The sequence below is a fragment of the Rattus rattus genome, chromosome X, assembly GCF_011064425.1.
Source record: "Rattus rattus isolate New Zealand chromosome X, Rrattus_CSIRO_v1, whole genome shotgun sequence".
Lineage (NCBI taxonomy): Eukaryota > Metazoa > Chordata > Mammalia > Rodentia > Muridae > Rattus > Rattus rattus.
In genome coordinates, this window is record NC_046172.1 from 30434699 (window position 1) to 30457831 (window position 23133).

At 41.0% G+C, this 23133-nt stretch overlaps 1 protein-coding gene across 1 annotated transcript in view; it reads left to right on the top strand.

The window, feature by feature from the left end:
• Positions 1–23133, top strand: part of Gpm6b (glycoprotein M6B) — a 145836-nt gene that overhangs the window by 68610 nt on the left and 54093 nt on the right. The gene's annotated exons all lie outside the window — the stretch shown is intronic.

A 23133-nucleotide genomic window follows, 5' to 3' on the forward strand; every position in this document is an offset into this window, starting at 1 on the left:
AATGATGATTCCCTAGGATTGACCAGCCATTAGGCCAATCCCCAAAGAACATCCCTTTGACAGTCAGCTCAAGGGGGCAGTGCAGGGTTACAAATGCCATCGAGTCCTGCCTACTCTGTCATGCAGTTCCCTTTTGACAGGAAAAGCATAATTCTGCCAGGTGGGCAAGATGAATCCAGGTAACACGTATCTGAAAAGGACAACACTGGTGGACTAATGACAGTTCTGGCTCTCTTAGCCTCTTGAATCTCTCATCTGTCCATGCACCCAGACTTGAATTATCTCGTTTCTGATTAAATTGTTCAAAGTAGCCTGGGGTCAGGACCCAAAACAGATTTAAGGCTAATAGTTTATTTGGAATGCCTAAGATGTATATAAGTTAGTAAAATCTTCATGAACAACATGGCTCTTTGCCACATCATGGGCCACAAACACCATCATAGTTCTCATGCAGAATACCTTTCAGGATCATGAAGTAAGTTGGTGTGGAGGTTCTAGTTAGACATCTTCATGTTCAATGAGGTATACAAGTGTTGTCTTTGGAAATAGGGACTTATCAGTCTGTGGAGAATAACCAATAGCCTTGGCAGTAACCGGAGTTGCCTTGGGAGGTTCTACCAGCCCCTTTGATCAACAACTCAGTCACATGTAGCTCATTTCTGGCACCGGAGGTTACTTTGGTGGCAAGAGATGTCTAGTTGGGGCTTTGCCTCCCTGTTATTTGATGGTTACACGTAAGTTTTTGTTTTTAAATAAATGTGTATTTTAAGAAAATCTTAAATCTTCTATTCAAAGCCAGCTCCTCCTTGGACGGTAGCCATGGATGACCACTCACTTTTTCTTCTACTAATCTCTAAGTGTGAGGACTGATTTCTCCCCTGGGAAAGCATATTATTCTATAACACAGTACTATGCCATGCATAGTCCTGGATTCACATCATAGCATGAAAGAAAGGATATGTACATTTAATACCTTCCCATAGGACTACAAGCTTTCACACTTACTTATGTGATGTGGTGATGGGGAGGAAACCTATCATCCTTTGCACGCTAGGAAACCACTCTACCAACTGACCTATACCCTAAGCTCTAGAAGAAAAATCTTGTTCACATTCAGTAGAGGTGGAATTTTTTAAAAAAATATTCTCAATCACTGCTTGTGGGATCTATACATGAATACAGGGGACTGGCTGTATTTGTATTTATTGCTAGTGCTTCACAATATTTATATTACCTATCAGGCTACTCTTATGATTTAAGGCTATGAAAATAGTCTACATCAGAAGCACTGGAATTATAGAACCCAGGGCTTGATGCAGGCCAAGCGAGTCCTGTGCCAATTGAGCTACAGCCCCAGTCTCCTTCTGTGGCTTTTTAACTTCGAAATCCTAGTAGGCACTATGTTGTGGGCCATGTATCATTTTGCTTCATCTACTGACTTGCGAGCATAACCTGAGAACCCTATCATTATCTACCACTTGACAGATGATTGTCACCAGGTCTGAGTCATTGACTCCTCAAGGATCTATTAATTACTCTTCTCTTGAAAAGTGTTAGCACAAATGTAAGCAGAGTTTGGCTATAGGTTTTGTTGTTGTTGTTGTTGTTGTTGTTTTGGGGGTTTTTTGTTTTTTGTGTTTTTTTTTTAGGGATTTGTAGCCATGAAACCTATCCAGAGGGACTTTTTTTTTTTGCATCAATACCCATTTTCTGTTTTGACTTTTGACACTATTTGCATATATATTGCTTTAGTTAATTAAATCGTTCAGGTTATTTTTCATTAACAAGATAATTAGAATGTCATGAGGCTAAAAAATAGATTTGTCTTATTTGGTGAAATATAATATTGAGTCCTGAGGTGAGTTTAGAAGCACAATATTTATAATTGACTTTTAAAGTACTGTAATGTTTATCAGCATGGTTGCCAAAGCCAGTGTTGGGAGCCAAAATAATAGATATTCATCAGTTAAATATTTAAAATTTGTTATTTTATGAGCATGAGTGTTTGTGTGCATATATATGTATGTATGTATATATATGTGTGTATATATATGTATACACACACACACACACACACACACACATATATATATATGTATGTATGTAAACAAGGGCTGGAGAGATGGCTCGGCTGTTGAAGGCTAGGCTCACAATCAAGAATATAAGAATATAAAACAAACACATATTTGTTTATTTAAGATAAGGAGTCACTCTGATGCTTAGGTTAATGTTGAAGTTTCATGCTCTTCTCTTAGTCACCCCAGTAGCTGAGACTAAGGTACTCACTGTGACCTGCTAAAACAAAAGCTCCGCTTTACTTAGAGACTTATCAATATGTTGAGGTACGGGTCATTTTATTGGTTTCATATCCGGTTAGGAAAAAACTTAACAGTTGCCAACATTGCTTACCTGCTAAGATGAAAAGGGCAAAAGTGACTAATTAGCACACTAGGAAAAAATACTTAAGATCCTTCCCCTAGGGTGCTCATGGATGTTTCTCTTAAGTGGCTCTCTTTAAAAATGAAAAACTAAGGCAGACGTGGTGTATGCCTTTAATCCCAGCAGAAGCCAGAAGCAGGTAAATCTCTTCAAGTTCAATGTTGACCTGGCCTATATAGTGCATGTGAAGCCAGCCAAGGCTGTATAGTTGAGACTCTGTCTCAGAAACAAAACAAAACAAAAACAACCCTCCCACTAAACAAAGTCTTCTTGGGGGATTTATAGGAGTGTTGTGTTACCAGGTTTCTATATGCCATCCCAGCGATTACTCTAAGTCCTCTGTGTGTCCTTATCAACACATATGTCTATTTGCACCCAAACACAGACATGAAGCCTGGACCCCCAGATTCTTTTCTCTTTCAAATGAGAAGTCATCTGTTCTTCCCAGCAAGGGTTCTCTAATATTTTTGAAAAGCATTCTTCTAATCCACAGGACTCAAATGATCCAAGCAATGAAAAATGGTTCTGATGGAGGTGAGAAAATGCTAATAAAGATTCTCGTATTTTTCTTGTCAAATTCAAGATTCCAAATCCACCCTGCCCAACTAGTAGGCTCTTCTTCCACCTCGCTGTGAAATAGTTTTGTTTTGTGTGTTAGCATGGAGTGATGACTGTTGTCACTATTGTTGTGGTATCAGTTGTGGTGAGGAGACACAGATTACTTTTAACCCTGGGACTCCTTGAAGGACAGGGGTGCAAAAAGAGAAAAAAGGAAGGACGAGGCATTATTCTATTTATTCCAGTAGCTGTGCAGTGTTATTTCAAGTACTGTTGAGTACCCTGTGGGTGGTAGGATCGGATCGTGTGTGGGGAAAGAACTTAGTTATAATAGCTGACATTTATTGAGCGCCTGCTATTCTAAGCACATTCTATGTATTAACTCGTTTGATCCCCATGACAACCATATGGATTAGCAGAGTTCAAATCCCGACTCCTCCACTTCCTCACTGTATAAAGTTGTGCAGCTTCACTGTTTTAGGTAAGCTGAAACACTTCCTGAGGCTTGATGTTACACAGAATAAAAAGCATTTCTAATTGGGCTTACTGTATAAAAGAACTCACTGACTGGCATAGAAGATAAAAACACTCTCTACACTGAGACTTATACATTAATCCTCACAGCGGCATAATTCTTACTGCTCCAAACCTGAAACAACTCAAAGGTGACTCAAAAGGTATAGCTGTCACCACGGCGTGCATAGACTATGGAATGTTACTGATCCATGAAAAGAAAAAAGTCAGGGGTCTGGGCAAGGAGATGAGTTGCAGAAAGGTCCTGAAGTACCATGAATGGGGGGAACTGTTTTGCATCTTGATTATTGTAATTATACAACTGCATATAAGTACTAAATTTTGTAAAATTATACACTTAAAAAGAGGTGAAATTTAATGTATGGAAATTATACCCCAAAGCTAGAAGTTGTTGCAAATTATAAAACTGCTCAGCATTAGACTTTCATGCATTTTGGAAAAGGTGAATGAAAACTCTTAGAACAGGTTTTTTAGACTGTTTACATTTTTAAAAAATGATTTGTTTTTAAGTATGTGTGTGTGTCTGTGTCCGTGTGTGTCCGTGTGTGTGTGTGTGTGTGTGTGTGTGTGTGTGTGTGTGTGTGTGTGTGTGTGACGTGCTGCTGGGTCTGTGCATTTTAATTCTGTGCCTTGGAGACCAGAGGAGAGTGTTCAGTCCCCTGAAGCTGGAGTTACAGGCCATTAGGAGCTACCTGATGTGGGTACTAGGGACCAAACATGGGTCCTTCATAAGAGTAGTAGGCACACTTGACAGCTGAGCTATTTCTCCAACTCTATTAGGATCATTTCAAGGGGGGATTAATACAGATGTCATTGAGACCTCTCCAAGCACCTGTGTACTGTCAAAGGTATAAAGGAGGGGACTTGGGATAATCTGTATCCTTTCAGAGATTACAGGGAAGTTACACAAAAGCTATCATGAAATCCCGTGAGAATTTAGATTGTTGTTTCCTCACCAGGGTATGGGTGAGGGGTAGGGATAGATGTATTAGGTCCAACAAGGAAAGTTAGAAAAGGGATTGTAATCCTAAGTAGCTCTGAATTTCAGAGAAGAAAGGAAACAGAATGATCATGGACACTACACAGAGATACTCATGGGAAAATGAAAAGGCACAATGTTCTCAGGCTAAAGTAGGAAAGAGTGGAGTGGTTTTGTGTAGTGCTCCAAGAACCGAAGCAATGTCTGTGATGAGCATCTCACACAAAAAGGTTTTCAGACCTTCAGTAAACCATGCTCCCTCTCTTACTGACTTCTTTTGAGATATATGAAGCTTTTGAATTGTCAGTGTCCCATAGGTCAAACTAAATCCTTTCTTTAGACCTTTTAATAGTCTTCCAGCTTCTAGAATAAGTGTGGTCAATGAATAAATAAAGTCATTTCTTTGTTTGTTTGTTTATTTATTTATTCATTTAGTATATACTTTAAGAAAATAGTTTGTAAATTATCAGGCTTCCTCATGGCATTTTCATAATGTTGACACAAAAACCGCAGCTCCCATTTTAAAGGGAATAAGAGATGATTTATTCCAAAGCCATTTTAAGTGACCATGTCCTGAGAATAGACATTCAGGTTTCCCCAAATTCTGTGTTCCAATATGGGAGTCGTTTCATGAATTTTTTTGTAGTTTTAAAGAACAAAAATGTCATGAATCAAGGCAAATTTAAAATACAGTGGTGGGCACATCAGAAGGGCACATACAGCAAGAAAGGGGGAGCTTTTCTTTAAGGCCCAAGATGCTAACTGATGCCATTCTTATTGTTGGAATCTAGTTTTCTGCTAAGCTAATAGGTTTCTGTCTATTAGTCTCAAGATATTAATTCCATCACAGATGTGGGCAAGGAATGGCTATATTGGACGATAGGAACTAACCCAAGATAAGGTAATAGCCTCTGGTCCCATAATGCCCCAGTTTCATCACAGCACTATAGTTCTAATCCCTCAGTTTCTGCAGACACAGCTTTTCAGGAGTTTTTGTTTATAGCACCTACTTAGTTTCAGTTGAATGTTCACTTGTTTGGATTATTGTTCTGTGAGACAGGCTCTTACGTAGCCAAGGCTGGCCTCAAAGTAGCTATGTGGCTGAAGATGACCTAGAACTTTCTGAACTCTTGCCTTTACCGTCCTGGGATTAAAGACATGTAGCACTGATATTGCCTTATGTGGTCCTGGGAATTGAACATAGGCCCCTTGCATATTAGGCGAACATTGTGCCAACTAAGCTATGTCCCCGGCCCCAATTCACAAACTATTTCTTAGGATGTTGCCCATACTGTGTGCACTTGCAGCACATGCATGCACATACACACACATAGAAGAGAAGAAAACACCTTATCTGTGTGCTGTCCGTTTCTTTAAGGGACAGACTCCAGAAGAGCCTGGCATTACGAATCTCCCGGGGTTCTTACACCCTACCACTGTCCGGTAGGTACTCAAGAAATGTTTACTCAAACAATGAGTTTAGGCAATTTTCTTTGTAGATGGCATGCTCTTATCAGATCCAGTTTATAAAATAAAGTTAAGCCTTTCCTAAAAAGCTAGAAAAAAGACACTATATTAGCTGATAGTGTCATCATTGAAATACAGTTCTCACCTTAAACAAGATAAGAGCTAGTTGTTTTCTAGAGCCACATATGAACAACCATGGCCCAGGGACATCAATTCAACTTCTATGTTCCACTGTGGTAACATGTCATGAAATTTTCATAGTAACAAATCAAGAAAATCATAAATTAAGACTTTTGACTGGACATGGTAGCTCATGCCTCTAGTCTCAGGACTTGGAAGGTCAAAGCAGGCAGATATCTGTGAGTTTGAGGCCAGCCTGGTTTACAGAATGAATTTTAGGATAGTGAGGGCTATATAGTGAGATCTTTTCTCAAAATCAATAACCAAAAGAGATGTTGGCTATTAATTATTACCTTGATTTTGTCTCACTATCCAAATCCTGTAGATACCCTGATCATACTCCTCAGAACCTGTGACTCTCCTAACTGACAAGAGTTTTTTCCAGAGTTTGCTGGAATGTGACTAAGCATCTAGTTGGATGAATTGTCACGAGATTCCTTAGGAAGGAGGAGAAGATGAAGGAATCTGGTGATGTATGTCTTCCCAAGACGTGAATATCCTTGTATTCATACACTGGGTTCACCTCAGAATGTTGTTGATGAGTAGGATTCCAGGGATGGGGAACAGTGGAGGAGCAAGATACAAAGTGGTCCTGATGCTGCTGCCCAGGCAGGCTTCTGCTGCCCCTGTCAGACTTTAAATAGGAAAGATATGGATGAACTCATCTTTGGCTGGCTTCTCTCTCCTTAATCGCCTTTGATCAACTTGACTAAAATATTAGATCTCCTTGGGGCTCCTTTCTAGAAGCATGTAGAGAATTAGAAGACGTTTCCAGAGAAGTTACAAAGACTTGGAGGAGAGCCAGTTTGGGGAAAACGAACAAAAGCTGCAATTATTCAACCATAAGTAGAGATGGCTGAAGGATGAATAATAGGGATATGTAAGAAACCGGACAGGTAGCAAGTAGGAAAATGGTCGTTAACTGCTTTTTTTTTTTTTTTTTTTTTTTTTTTTAATTTGGAGCCAACTAGAGATCGGTACAAGAAGGATTCCAGTTTAGGAAGGGAAAACTGCCTGCGGGTTTCTTTGACTGGCAGGAACTGTAAAGGGCCCTGTTGTCCACCTTGTCACATCCTCTCATTTGATAGACTTTGAAAGCAAAGTCTTTGACCCCCCCCGGAGGTCACCAAACACAGACAGGATGGCCTAGAAATGGGGCTTAACCCTGGGCAGCGCACCACCGCAGTTGGAAGCTGTGCTCTATGTACAAAGACCTGGGGGTTGCTCCTGACTTTGAAGTGATTTAAAATAGAAATTGTCCCCTGAAAAGTGGCCTCCTCTTGACTTTAGTCACATGGTTTATACTGATGGGTTGGATGCCAAACTCATCAAGTTGAATCCTAAGAATTGATGTACTTGATCATGTGCCTGCCATTTAGCTATTTTGAAATTTCTTTCTAGCATTTTGGAAAAGGAGTGCATTGAACTCTTCCTCCTAACAGCAAATACAAAACAATCCAAATGCCTTTTGAAGTGCTCTGGCTAAATAAGCCATGGTTTATTCCTGTCACAGATGTCTATGCAGCCCCGAGAGCGAGTAAGCTACTAGAACATGCATTAAGGCAGAAAAATATCTCAAGAGAGTATTCCATAGGACTCCATTTCTAGAAAAGTCAAAACTGAGTAGACTTATTAGTGGCATTGCAAGTCAGGGATGAGGAGCTAGGGAAATGGCTCATGGGTGAGAGATCCGGGGCAAGCATGAGGATCTGAGTTTGAATCCGCAGCACAAGTATAATATACCAAGCATTTGTTCTCTTTGCCTGTAACCCTAGCATTTTCTCTCTGTGTAGTCTATTAGACCTTGGTCATTTGGGAGAACTATGCATTCAAAATAGCTGTACCAATACAGAATCCCTAGAAAAAAATACTTGCTCCAGAGAAGAAAACGCCTGTTAAGGAATTTGTGTATTTAAACCGCTACTTCCAAACCAAATGCCATCTATTCTGTAGCCTGCTTTCTCACTGAACTGGTACAGTCTTTGATGAAAACGTGAAGCCAGTATCAGCCCTGTTCCTTTTGGCCCTTTGTAGTGCAGAAGAATGAAAGAATGGGGTCATTTTTTTTTCCAAAAGCAGCGGCTCGTGATAAATAGTAATTTTGTTAGGAGACAGTTTTGTCATGCCAGGCACATTTCCCTGCGGCAGCCTGGCGAGAGCTACAGTTCAGTTCAAATGGTGTGAAGTGATTCAAGGCAAGCAGCCGGCCAATCAAAGCCAATCCCATGGAGCCACGGTTTGCCCAAAACCACATCCACTTCCTGCCTTTGGTGGTGTGCATTCAAACTAGCTGTCTGACTAATCTGAAAAGACTTCATCTTGCTAGACAGTGTGAAGAATTGGCATGGTGAAGCCATCGCTGAGGGAGAGAGAGAGAGAGAGAGAGAGAGAGAGAGAGAGAGAGAGAGAGAGAGAGAGGAGGGAGGGAGGGAGGGAGGGAGGGGAGGAGGGAGGAGAGAGAGAAAGAGAGAGAGAGAGAGAGAGAGAGAGAGAGAGATTGCCTGTCTAAATTCTCTTATATAAGAGAATTTAGGTGATGAGCTATTCTCCAGTGACTATGACATCCTCCCCCAACCCCCTCATCAAGCTGCTTCAGGTTGCCTGATTGTGTGGACATGGTCGATGCAGAGCACTGGCTTTCCTTCCTAGACTCTGGAACTTTGCTGGCAGGCAGAGGATACCTGTGGGTCCAGCTTGCCTCTTAAATGGGCTTTCCTGGGTAGAACGCTTACACAGGAGACAAGCTTTCATTGCTTGGCCGAGTGTGCCAGGTGTCAGCCTCTCCTGGGAGGGAAAGAGCAGAAGGAAGTCTGCATGTGGATTCTCCTAGGCTCTGCGCCATCATTCCCCCTTAGGACCTGTTCTAGGCCCTTATGCTTCTGCTGTAATAAACGCTGCCTGGAAATTCAAGACGCTGAGTCCTGTGAGACCTTCTATGGAATGTTTGAACGTAGGGGGTTCTTGGGGACAAGATATGGGGTTTTGGCCTTTCTTTCTCCTAGTACAAATGTGGTCAGAAGGTACTCAGGTATACTGCTAAAGGGTCTACAACAAGGGGTTGGCGATTTAGCTCAGTGGTAGTGCGCTTGCCTAGCAAGCGCAAGGCCCTGGGTTCGGTCCTCAGCTCCAACACCCCCCCCAAAAAAAAACCCCAAAAAAACCAACAAAAAACAAAAACAAAAACAACAACAACAAAAAAAGGGTCTACAACAAGGTATGGGAAGATCCCTTTGGATCAAATCATAAATCCATTGAATCTTGAATCTTGATCCAGGAACACCATTTCTAGATTTATTCTGTAACCATCCCTGTACCATGTGATACACATAAAAGTTGCACTTGCAGTCCCCATCCCCAAACTATAAAAACAAAACACCAGAATTCTGTGTGCCCTGTGGGATATCGTTAGAATTTTGACGTACAGCTTCAGTGGGGTAGGGGACAAAACAATAAAAAGCAAGATATGCAGCAAGGCATGGTGGTACCCACCCAGAATCCCTGGACTAAGGAGGCCTAGACTGACGCAAGATGCTTCCTGCTAGTTTGAGGCTACATAGTGAGACTTATCTCAGAAAACAAAACGAAAACCCAAGCGAGCAATAAAAAAGCAAAACCAAATCGAATAAAGATCCCAAATAATTAATCTAGTATCTAATTTGTGTATGCAAATAACTTTTCGTTCTTTCTGAGACAGGGTCTCACTATATAGCTGTGCTCAACGTGTGCTCACTATATAGCTCCTGCCTCAACATCACAAGTGCTAGCATTACAGGTGTATTCCAAAGAATAGATGAGAAGGTTTAAATGTGGATGACTGTATTGACATCAAACTATAATTCTTGGAGATAAGAAGTGTGCATTCACCAGGCATGGGGGTGTAATACCAGCACTTGGGAGGTAGAGGCAAGTTATTTTTTGTGAGTTCAAGGCCAGTCTAGTCTACATAATGAGTTGCAGGACAAGCAGAGATACATAATAGACTCTGTCTCAAAAAGAAAAAGAGGTGTACATTCTCCCAGTTGTTACCTTTGCTTGTACCAATTACAGCCCATGATTCAGTCACCTGTTTTTATAAAGTCTCACTGAAATTTAGCCATGACCACTCTTTACACATTGTTCATGGCAACTTTTTGTACTATAATTAATGGTAGAAATGAGAAATTATAACCAAAGTCATCTGGACAGAAAAGTTTAAAATATTTACTATCTGGGTTTTTTTTTTTTTGCCTTTTTTAAAAATAAGAAATCTATGTGATCCATTATTAGATATAAGATTGTATTTTTTGAAGGTTTCTTATTTTAATCTTAAGATCATTTCATTACACTTTTATTATTTCTATATGTGTAGACACATGAGGCACTGCATGCACATGAAGGGCAGAGGACAGCTTGTGAGAGTTGGTTCGTTTTTCCTATCATGTGAGCCCTGAGGATTGAATTCAGGTCATCACAATTGATAACAGGTTGTCTTTACCCACTGAGTCATCTTATAGGTCCATTATTTTTCAGCCGTGTGTGTGTGTGTGTGTGTGTGTGTGTGTGTATGTGTGTGTGTGTGTGTGTGTGTGTGTGTGTGTGTGTGTTGGGGAGCATTGAAGTGAGAAGTGGAGCTGGACTAAAACCCTCAAGATCCGCCCTCCTGGGACTACTTCCTTCAGTTAGGTTCCACCTCCTACAGGTTCTACAACCTCCCAAAGCACCGACCAGCTGGGAACCAAGTGTTCAATCCCAGGGACCTGCAGGGAAGGGCATTTTAAATTCAACCCAGAAGAATCATGGTATTGATGAATTTTACAGCTTTATTGTTTTCAAGACAGGGTTTCTTTATGTAGCCTTGGCTATCGTAGAAATCATCTGTAGACCTAGCTGGCTTCGAACTCAGAGATCTGCATCTATCTTTGAAGTGCTAGGATAAAAGGCATGTACCACCACTGCCTGACAGGCTTTTACAGTTTTTATACAAGGGGTATCGCTAGCTTTATTGTCTTAGTATTATGATGACTATTAGGAGAATCCAGACTAATTGATTGAATTCGGCCTTAGGCTGATTATACTCAATCGATTCATCATATGTTTGTTTGTATTTACAGCACACCTATGTATACATGGGGCTCCAGACAATGAGTGTGTGCCCCAAACAACCGAGCGTGCACAGCAGTCCATGATCGTATCCAATGAATAGGACAGAGATAGGTGGTGCTACAAGAGTTCAGAGTGCTGATGTTTTATGGGAGGACTGGAGATTCAGACAGCTTGTCCCTTACCATCTTTGTCATCAGTCCTCTCTTCTCTAGGCGTGATCCAACAGGTTTCAAGAGTTGATCACCTCATCACTACACTAGCTCTTTACCTGTTTCTTCTACGTCTACTTACTTTGTATTTGAGATGGGGAGCGGTTATACAACTCTGGTTGGCCTCATGCTTGTTACATAGTCCAGACTGACCCCAAACTCTTAGCAAGCTTCCTGCTGAAATTATAGCTGTACACTGCCATGCTTGTGTGTGTGTGTGTGTGTGTGTGTGTGTGTGTGTGTGTGTGTGTGTGTGTTTGCCTCTGCCTCCCTAATGCTAGGACTACAGGCATGAACCACCATGCCCAGAGTCCTTCCGTTTATAGTCTCCTTACTTTCAACCTTTCTTGTCACTTTTTAATTTTGAGAGGTGGGACATGCATGTGTATGCTCCAGAAGTCAATGATGGATACCTTTTTCAATCAGCCTCCACCATGTTTTAAAATTCTTGTTTATTGTTTTGGCCTTCGGAGGTTAGAGGAGTGGATTCTCTCCTCCTACCTTGCTTTGGTTTGGTTTTCAAGGCAGGCTCTTTCTTGTTTCTGCCTTGTCATGTACTCTAGACTATCAGGACTGTGAGCTTCCAGCTGACCCTCTTGTCTGTGCCTGTCATCTAGCCTTAGAAGTGCTGAATTACAGCTTTTCTGCCACTATATCTGGCTTTTTTTTTTTTTTTTTTCTTTTCTTTTATCGGATAGTTTCTTTATTTGCATTTCAAATGTTATTCCTTTCCCGATTCCCCCTCCAGAAGCCCCCTATCCCATCATCCCACCCCTGCCTCCATGAGGGTGTTCCCCCACACACCCACCCACTCCCCGCCCTGATAATCCCCTACACTGGGCGGTCCAGCCTTGGCAGGACTAAGGGCTTCTCCCCCCACTGATGCCCAGCAAGGCCATCCTCTGCTACCTATGCGGCGGGAGCCAAGGGTCGCGTTCTGTGTACTCTTTGGTTGGTATATCTGGCTTTTAAATAAAGGCTCCAGTGTTGAACTGAGGTATCGATACTGCACAGCAAACCCTTTTACCCACTGAGCCATGCTGCTAGACCCCAACCTTATTATTTTTTGAGACAGGGTTTCTTACTGAATAAGGAGCTTCTCAGTTTGGCCAGATTCACTCAGCAAACAGCCCCCAGGGATCCTCCTGATTCTGCATCCACAGCACTAAGATCACAGGCCAATGTCTGCCAGGCCAAACGTTTTACATAGGTACTGGAGTCTGACCTTGGGGCCTCATGATTCCATTATAACCTTTACCAAGTGAGCCAGCTCCCCTGTACCTTTGAACCTTTATGTAAGGGCTCTGTAGCCTTGACCTTCTTTTACAAAGCACTTCCATACCAAGTGAGTGTCCTTTGCGAAGCCTGTTTAAATAGTAATCATAAGACTGTGTTTTCTAAATCCCTCTCCGTTCATGTTAGCCTCCACAGCTGGAAAGATGAGGTCCCAAAGTAAAATTATGTGACAGTGTTTGGGGTGTCCAGGAACTGGATGAAGGATATTTGTGATGTGTAACAGAAGTTGGGAGTACAGAAAATGAGTTTAAAGTTCTTGAAATTTTTCTTGGCAGCTTCCTTAATATCTTTGTAATGGCCACTGAATATTCATGTAGTTCTAGACTTGGATATAGAAAGAAAACGTAGGTGTTTCTTTTCTATTTCACCTTTGATATCTTGAAACAAAGGCACTTCAGGAGTGACAGCAAAGGCTGGGGTGTGGCTCAGGGGTGGTATGCTTGCATATCATGTATAAGGCCCTGGGTTCCATCCCCAGCACCATTTAAAAACAGTGTGATAGAGAATTTTAATCAATCCTTAAAACACTATTTTAGTACAGTTACTTGAAAAGGAACTTTGATAAACAATGAGTGTTAAAGCCATCATTCAGAGGGCCCTTTTGGCTTTACTACAAAGTCCCATATTGCGAATTACTCATTTGGCATGATCTATGGGGGCCATTTTCTAATGCAGTAACCATTAATCTCCTTGCAACTGAGTGGCCAATGGATTAGCAAACATGTTTCCTGTAAAGGTGCTGACTGTGAGGAAGGGCTGAGTAACGCTGAGGAGGGAGCTGAATAGAACTGTAATTCATATATTCAGTCTATGTGAAATGCAATGTAAACGGGGTTAGTACTGACTTAGAATTTAGATCAGGGTACTTATACATTTCTTTGAGGAATAATATGCTGGAATTCATAAGGACCAATGATTCTTATTTGTTAAAAGAAGATTTTGAGAGGACAAAGTCAATGGTGAATACTGCAAAGTGAATTCTTTTTTTTTTTTTTTTTTGGAGCTGGGGACCGAACTCAGGGCCTTGCGCTTGCTAGGCAAGCACTCTACCACTGAGCTAAATCCCCAACCCCGAGTTCTTAAATTTTAATTCTAGTAATTTAATGTATTGTTGGTGATCATTCAAGTTTTGAAAAAAAATTACCTTCTTTATTTCTCATTTTTAGCATGATTGCAGATTGAACCCAAGCCCTTATGCCTAGAGGCAAAAACTCAACCACCAAACTCCATCCTCTACCCTTATAAAAGTTTCTTTTGATGGGGCAAGGAGCACTTAAGACACTGTCTCGAAACAAGTGGTAGAATGCTAATGACTTAAATAAAATGTTTGTAACCATTAGGAACCTGCGATCTAAACATTCATGCAAAAAAAAAAATATCAGCTCTTCACTCTCAACCTTTGCAGGGAAAAATAAACTCTACCTTCTGTATGTATTGGAAGCGTTTGGACTGTTGGAAGAGGTGAAGTGGAAGGCTATTTCTTTCCAATGAACAAAAATTCTGTGAGATGGAACTTGGCAATTTTTCCTAAATAAATAGTTCCAGTTGGAAGCTTTCGAAGCTCAAATTTCTACCAAAAAAAAAAAAAAAAAAAAAAAAAAGAAAGAAAAAAAGAAAAAGAAAGAAAAAAAAAAACTATCCTGGCAAATAGTAGTAGACACTTGAGCAAATGGAGGCTAAACCCCAGCTTTCTTGGCTTCACTTCATGTTAAAAACAATGAAAAAAACCATAAAAACCATAAATAGACCGGTGAGATGGTTTAGTGGGTAACGGTACTTATCTATATGTCCAACAATCTGATTTCCACCCCTAGAGTCCATATGGAGGGGGGAGGGAGAAGTGACTCCTGCGCATGTACAAGTGCATCTATGCACACACACATACACACACACACACACACGTACGCACGCACGCACGCACGCATGCACACACACACACACACACACACACACACACACACACACACACACACACACACCCCATGTTTCTTAGGTATAATGCCAGAAATATAAGGAACAAAGAGGAAAACGGGCTAAATTGATGTTTTTAATCAGAATTTAAAATGTTTGTATTGCAAAAGGTAGCATCGGAAAAATAAAAACGCAACCAACAGACTGAAGGAAAATATTTAAGAGAGAGTGTAGGACTTGTCGTTTAATGCCAACACTCAGGAAGAAGAGGCAGGCAGGTCTCTGTGAGGTCTAGGCCACCCTGGTCTACTTTGTGAGACCTCGTCTCAGTAGACTAGAATAGAAGAGACTTACATCCAGAACATATAAAATGAGGTCACTCACAACGTACAACGAAGAATGAAAGTAAGAGATTTAACAAATAAAATAAAAAATAGTCAGAAAAATGCACGAAAACATGTCTTTTGGGACCCACAAAGGAAAACCACAAGGAGAGAGATACTCTATCACACCTGCCAGAATCAAACAGACAGAAAAGAAGTGTTGATAAGGGTGTGGGAAATTCAGAGCTCTCACACGGCTGCTGGGAATGGAAAACCTGTAGGCTAGCCACTTTGAAAAACAGCCTGGCAGATTCACAAATGGCTAAACATAGCGCTCCCATATGGCTCAGCTATTCATTCATCCCACTCCTAGGTCTATACAACTAGGAGAATTAAAAACTTACTTCACACAAACACTTGTCCTTATCATTAATGTGGATGATAGCCCCAAAGCCAAAACTCAAATGAAGGAACACAATTTACTACATTCCTGCACTGGAATGTGACTCCACAAACAAAAGAAACGTGGCAAGTACAGGTGACCTTTAGAAGTCATTGTGCTAGGTAAAAAGACAACAAAACAAAACAAAAACCTGCCGTAAAAGATCACATATTAGGATTGGAGAGATGGTTTCACAGTAAAGAATACAGCTGCTCTTCCAGAGGTCCCAGGTCCTGACATCCACCTAGCAATGCACAACCATCTTTAATGCTTGTCTCAGGGGATCTGACACCCTCTTCTGGGCTCTGTAGGCACTTCATGGATGTGGCATACTTACATGTTGGGCAAGCACTCATGCATTTTTTAAAATATATATAAATAAGTGGGTTTTTTAAAAAAAATTCATGTTAGGTGTCCATAAAAGGCAACTTTATGAAGTATATTGCTTCCTTGTACCAGAGAAAAGTAGGGACCGAGTGCTGGTAGGATTATGCTTTCTTTTAGGGGTAACAAAACCATTCAAAATCAGGTGGTGGTGATAACCGCAGTAAACAAAAGAATGGGAATATGTTTAAGAGAGTCTGAGTAATTAGGTGAACGATAAGGTATGTCTGTGTTAGAAAAGCTGTGTTTGGGTAGTTTTGTTAAAAGGGAGAGGGCTCTGGCTCTAATCATACATCACAGCCAGCAAAAGAAATAGGTTGGGGAAATATTAATAACACATGATTCTGTGCTGTGCCCACTGACTCATATTTTAATACAGGAATAATGAATCTCTCATTACTGCTCTTGTGTAGCTGAGGCTGATGTGTTCGGATAGATCTTTTTGACCATGGAAAGAGATGTTCTTTAATCAGGTCAATAAAACAATTGCTACTGGCAGATGGATGTGTCTCCTGCTCCACAGTGAGGTCATGTGGGCCCCCTTGGGCTTCACAAACCATAGGTGGAAAAATGAAAGCCACTTAGTAGCATTTCTATATATTGAGCTCTAGGGATGCAAAGCATTAGATGCATAAGTTTCCACTCTGTTGTTTGCCAAATTCCTTCTGGTAATGAAATGCCATTCCCTTAACATATTGTGGTTTTCTTTTTGTTTGAGGTTTGAGTATGAATGTGTGTGAAAGAGATGAGGGAGAGAAGGGGGAAAACACAGGTGTAGACTGGAGGACAGGCTTGGCTGTCATCCTCAGGAACAGCATCGACCTCATTGCAAAGAGTGTCCTCATTGGACCAGAGATCGCCAATTAGGCTACACTACCCAGGCTATTATTGAACCCCTGGGTTCAAGTGATTGTCCTTCCTCAGCCTCTCAAGTATCTGTGACTACATAGGTATGTGTGTGCCTGGATACTTAACCGATTCTATATATAGACATGATACTCCATGGTTATTTTGCTATTTAAGGTAGAAAAATTATACCCTAATTTTAAAATCAAAAAGCGTAAGTCGTGCCCTAAGCCAGTTGCTATGACATTACACCAGAGGAAAAACCCTATGTGGATGCTTTAGAAAAAAAGATAGGGTGTTATAATGGGATGAATGGGAGAAACATAGACAATGAGAACCAATCACGGGTCCTCACATGCCATGACCCTTGAGTTGTGCCTTGAAAATGAAGAGACATTTATTAAGCTGGAAGGCAAGGGAGAGTGAGGACAAATAACTGGCCCACAAAGCAGAGGCAAAGGGATCCATGAAGGTTAACTGTGGGAAGCCTGGTAATGGCACAGGGACACTTGGTTTGTAAAAGAGGAGAGTAATTCATGCGGGTCACTAAAAGCCAGCCTGGTCTGGTAGGGAAAATTTTCCTTGAAGATGAGGGGAAAGACTTGGGAATAGTATGTAAAGTTAGTTCAATTGTATAGCAGTGAGGAAGTTTCCATGTTCAGTTGACAATCTCTGCTTGTGCAGGTGCTTTGAGGTTACTAATGTTCCTGTAAGAAACCCCTCACACATGCTCTGTAAGTGTGCCCAATAAACTCCGTGGTTCCCCAAGCTGAACTATGGTGGAACTGAACTTTGAGCACCTGAAGCCTGTATAAAGGAAGCTGCCCTTTTAATGACTCCCTAGTTGTTTTGAGCTCCCATTAAAGGTTCAAGCCCTTGAAAGAATTCATTCTGAGCCAGATACATCTCCATTTTCCCTTCTCGAATTGAGGATCCATACTTAAGAGAATTAGTATTTCATGGCATGATCCATGAATCATTTCTTTTGCTAGACCCTAGAAATTTACTTGATTGTGTGTGTGTTGGGAGAGGGGTGTCTAAATGCATACCTGTGAGGGTTGTTCATACCAAAGTGCAGAAGCTGGAGGAAGAAATCAAGTTTATCACTCTTTGTCATATTCCTTTGAATCAAGGTCTCTCGCTGACCCTGAATCCCACCACAGCACTGGTGGGACAGCCCTCCCTGGCTTTTTTGCAAGGGTTCTATATCCTGAACTCAGGTCCTCATGCTTGAGCAGCAAGGACTCTGGCTCACTGCGGGCCCTCTCCAGCTCCTCAACTGACATTTTTATGACCTTTCAAATGGGTTAGGCCTGTTGTGTTTTGGGAGACTCACAGCAAGCATGAAATGATTGCTGGCATCCCTCAGGCGAACCCCAGGCTAACACTGCCATGTTGCTTTCTGTTATCTTTTCCCCTCATTATTCATGAAGATGGGAACAAAGTAAATAAATGTGACAGGGGTGTCCCCTCAGAGCAGTTCCCTTTATTTCCAATTAGTAGATTCCTTCTTTCTGTCGATTCTTCTGGGCAGAGGATACCATGCTCTGTGGAAGAAGGGCTGCAGGTTTATAATTACTATTTTTTAATCAAAGAATTGAATTGAGGCTTAATAACAAGAGGGAGGCCATTCATTACCTAGTAGCCGAATACATACTATCTAATAAGTTCCTAAGCCATCTGAGAGGAGGCTCGCCTGAACAAAATTGAAAACCATACAAACAGCTTTGAGGGAGGGCAGATCATTGAATTTCAGATACTGTTGCTAAGAGCTGCCTGGTGGTTCCCCTCCCCCCAACCCCCCAGCCCTTGGTTTTTAAAAAAGCAGAAGCTTAAAAGCCTCTTTTGTATGCGGGGGCGGGGGTGGGGGTGGGGAGATATGCTAATTGGTAGCACATTTCCCATCAGAGTCTTTTTTAGTCCTGTCATAGCTGAGATATGAATGATGATAGAGAAGAGAGGGCAGCATTCCCAGGGTTTGGACGCCCCTTATTGTACCCGGAGAAAGGAGACGAATCGAATTGGGTGGCAGCTCCAGTCACCCATGAAACCCCTCAGGTCTGTAGGCTACCCAGCACCCGGTGGGCTCTCATGACTATGTTTGGCCCTCCCTCCCCAGATGGCTGCCTCTTGTTATCTTTGCTCCATGGCATCATCCTCTAGGGGACTGTCCAACTTCCTTCAAGACAGACTGTGTGCTTCAGATGAATAAACAGGCCAGGATGTGGGGGATGGGAGAGAGACCAGTGTTGAGCCTCCATGTCTTAGACAAGGCATCGCCAAAGGGAAGGAAGGAAGAAAGAAAGAATCAGTGTTTTAAAATGGCACCACAGACCTAACGATACGATGGCAACTTAGACCTTCAAAGCCTGTTTGTCATGGTTGAATAGGGTGAGTTATATTTAGTTCCATTGTCAATTTATGCAGTTTCCTCACCAGATAACAATAGATAGATAGATAGATAGATAGATAGATAGATAGATAGATAGATAGATAGTAGATGATAGAGAGATGATAGATAGACAAACAGACAGATAGGCAGGCAGGCAGATAGATAGGTAGGTAGGTAGACAGAGAGACAGACAGATGTATGCATACACACATAGATCAAATTTTATAGTCTACACTTTCACTTTTATTCTTTTATTTATTTTGAGACAGTCTGGCTATGCACCCCAGCTGGCATGGGACTCACTATGTACATCAAGATAACCTCAAATTCCTGGGCAATCCTCCTGCCTCGGCTTCACCAGTAGTAACAATTACAGGTATGTCCCATCACATCTGGCTTCGATTTTTACAAGGTAGATTTTATCAGGATTCTGCAAAGTAAGACAACAGGATTAGATGTGGAGATCCACCCTCCTCAATAGAAAACAGGCATGTTTTCCTTCCTGCTCAGAGTGGCCGATTTTTACGCGTGAAAGTGCATTAATTTAATTCCTTCTGGGCACATTTTAGCTGGGCTGCTTTTTAAATGTGTGGATTTTTTTTATATAACTGAAGAATAATGCATTCATTAGGCAAGCAGCCATTAAAATAGGCAAAAGTGCTTCTAAATTGGAATTTCACATGATTCATTGGAGGCAGTTTGTATATTTGTTATGTGTACTTGTGGCATATTCAATGTAGGTCACAAATGTTAGCTGAATTCTAGGTTTGTTTTGGTAAATATTGATGGCACTATGCTTTGCTTATGAAACGAAAATAGAGGCTTATTGTCTTTATTGCAGTAGCTGTTAATATTGTTCTTTTAAAAATGAATGCTGGAGAGATGGCTCAGCTACTAAGAGGATGCACTGTTCTTCCGGAGGTCCCAAGTTTGGTTCCTAGCATCCATGTTGGGTGGGTCATAAACATCTATAATTGCAACTCCAGGGAATATGATGCCCTCTTCTGGGCTCCATGGGTACTTGCACTCAGACACAGAACCCCACAGCACACATATACACATTCCTAAACATAATTATTTTTTGACTGCATCTTTTGTTTTCTTGGGTTATACATTCTAAAGATCTAAAAGCAAGATAATGTTTTGCCCTGTAGAAATGGAAAGTTGCAATTTTTGGTTAATGGGCCACATGGATGACATTGGTTCCACAAGATTACATTGCATACTGTTTAGTTAGCTTAGTTTTTATAAGTACACTTATTCTCCCAACAAAGGAATTGCTTAGCCATGTGTTTCTCAGAATATAGTCCTTCTTTGATCAGCACACAGCTGCATTTATGTCCACAAAATTTCCTAAGTACATATAAGGATCAGAGTTTGTTCACGCCACGCCATTTCACACTACAAACAAGCACTTGCATGCAGGTGTTAATTGGTTGAGACTATGGGTTTTTTCCTTAAATTAAGGCTGGAGTCGTCTGTTTGGTGGTCTCTTTACTGGCATGGTAAATGTATTTTAGCATTTAGAATGACAGCCTGTGAACAGCAATCATTTTTCTTAAATGGTTGAAATCATAGAAGGTCAAGAAAAGCAAGGTGAAAAAAAGCAAATTATAGATACAAAACACCACCAGCCATTAATGTGTGTGTGTGTGTGTGTGTGTGTGTGTGTGTGTGTGTGTGTGTGTGTGTGTGTGTGTGTGTGAGAGAGAGAGAGAGAGAGAGAGAGAGAGAGAGAGAGAGAGGTGGCATGAGGGCCAAGTTTAAGAGCCATATTAATCTAAGTAGCATCTTGCATTTTGTATCTGAGTCAGCTTTGGCATGGCCCTATGCCACTGCTCTGTTCAGATCTCAGTAATAACATGATAGCACAAAGGTGTAAATCCTGTGCTCAGAAGGCAGAGGTAGGGAGATCCCCTCAAACACAAGGTCAATCTTAACATATGACACATTCCAGCTTAGCCAGGGTTATGTATGGAGACAGACCCTTTGTCAACAAAATTAAAAATAAATAAATAAATAAATAAATAAATAAATAAATAAATAAATGCAATGAAATTACAAGCATTTATTTCTGTGGAGTTTTCTGACTTTTCTCATATGAGATGTATTAACTATGGCAATAACAGGTTTGAAAGTCATCTAATTACTTTTTGATATTTTCACTAGCACTAGCAAAAATTAGTGGAAAAGAAGTTACATTTTCATAACTAATAATAAATATATAATTCAACGTGTTGACTGATCTGCCCTTAGATGTGAATATGAATTATCCAGAGTTTCCATCTGTGAAACTGGCCAAGAGGGTACACAGCAAGTCCTCTAACTACCATTCTTGTTCAACTCAGAGTACCTGAATTTCTGCTTAGAGGTAAAGTTGTTAAAGGTGTTTTACGAGGCTGAGAGGTGGGATTGTCACAAAACTGAAGACCAGCGTGGGCTGTATAGTGATACCATGCCTCATAAAACCGAAAACAAAGAAGAAGGAAAACCCTTTAAATTCACTAAATACAGTTGAGGTTCCTTTTCCAGCACAATGTTGTGTTTAATTATTCCTTTGTCTGTTTATACTTTAGGATCAGGTGCTTAAAACCAAGAACCAAAAAAAAAAAAAAATAAATAAAATAAAATAAAATAAAAAACAAAAGGCTTCAAAATCTTCTTTGAGGATTTGAAGAATAGCCCAAATCAAGAATTTGCCTTCTGTTCTATTAGCCCAAATATCAGTGAGTGCCTCTTCTTGGGCTGGATAATTACAGCAGCTTAGAATCTTCGAGTACTTTATCATTTTTAAGTGCTTAGGAGTACTTCATATTCTCCTAAAGCCGCCATTCTCAGCTATGAGCATGTTAACCCCTGTGTGCGTCAGTAAAGCTATTAGACTTTCTAATCATTTGTTATACAGAAGGGCACGCAGAGGTGCATACTGACCCTCTTCTCAAACTTAGGCATTCATTCTGCTCACAGTCCACTGTTTGTGTTCATACTCCACTTGCACTTGGCTTTGGTTTTCCTGTGTGGGCAGAAAGAAACAGGCTCTCAGCTTGGGAACTGAGATTTGTCCGTAATCCAAGGTTGTCCTCTGAGAGTCGGTGGAGCAGGTGACCATTCTCCACCCATTATGCTTTGGTGGAGGTAGGTTGACAAGTTTGGTCCTAGCGCGGATTGCTGTTGTTAAAAAGCATTTCACACCCAGCTCTGGTCCCACGTATTCATCACAGCAACTGCTTCTCATGGCGGCTTCCTAGTTCTACTTGATAATCTGTGGTGCACGTTTGTTCACTCACTCTTATGACGTGGTTTACCAGAGGAGTTTATTGAAAAGATAAATTGGCCAGAGAGAATGGCACAATGCCTTTAATCCCATCACTCATGAGGCAAAGGAAGGTGGATCTCTGTGAGTCTGAAGCCAGCCTGGTAAACAGAATGAGTTCCAGTACAGCCAGGCGAGACCCTGTCTTGAAAACAACAAAACAAAGTTAGCATTATCGGGTATTGATTTCCAAAGATATATGTTGTCTTTTCTACTATGCTCTACTTTAGCCCAACAGGGTCTTATTTTTGAGAAGTGTTTTGTAGAAATACACAAAACCTGTTTTGTGCAAAGATGTATATTATGGGAAGAATTATCTTTACTGGCACAAACATTGTAGATTTGGTACTTATGCCTTATTATAAGAGAATATGTGCAAACTATGCATCAGATAAAAACCAGTGCATTTGAGCTGGGGTCAAAAGAATTGAGTGCTCCAGTCCTGTCTGGTCCTGAATACAGACTGATAAAGGAGAGAAGCAACTAAACACTCAACTTTTCTTTCCTGTTTTGGAATTCGTTGTACATCATATTTGTTTAAAAGAAGGTCAGAAGACTTGAACAAAATTCTTCTAGCTTTCTATGAAGAAGTTCTAGATTGATTCCTGTATCTTTTTTTCACATGAGTAGATGGTAAAATAAAGGCTTATAGATGGCCTGCCTTCTGGAGGCTGCGAGTAGCTTTCCCATGTCCATGGCATAGACCAAGTGCAGAGGTATGTGGTGGAGAGCTAGACACCTTCCTCTCTGGGTTAATGGCTACCACCTACTAGCCACT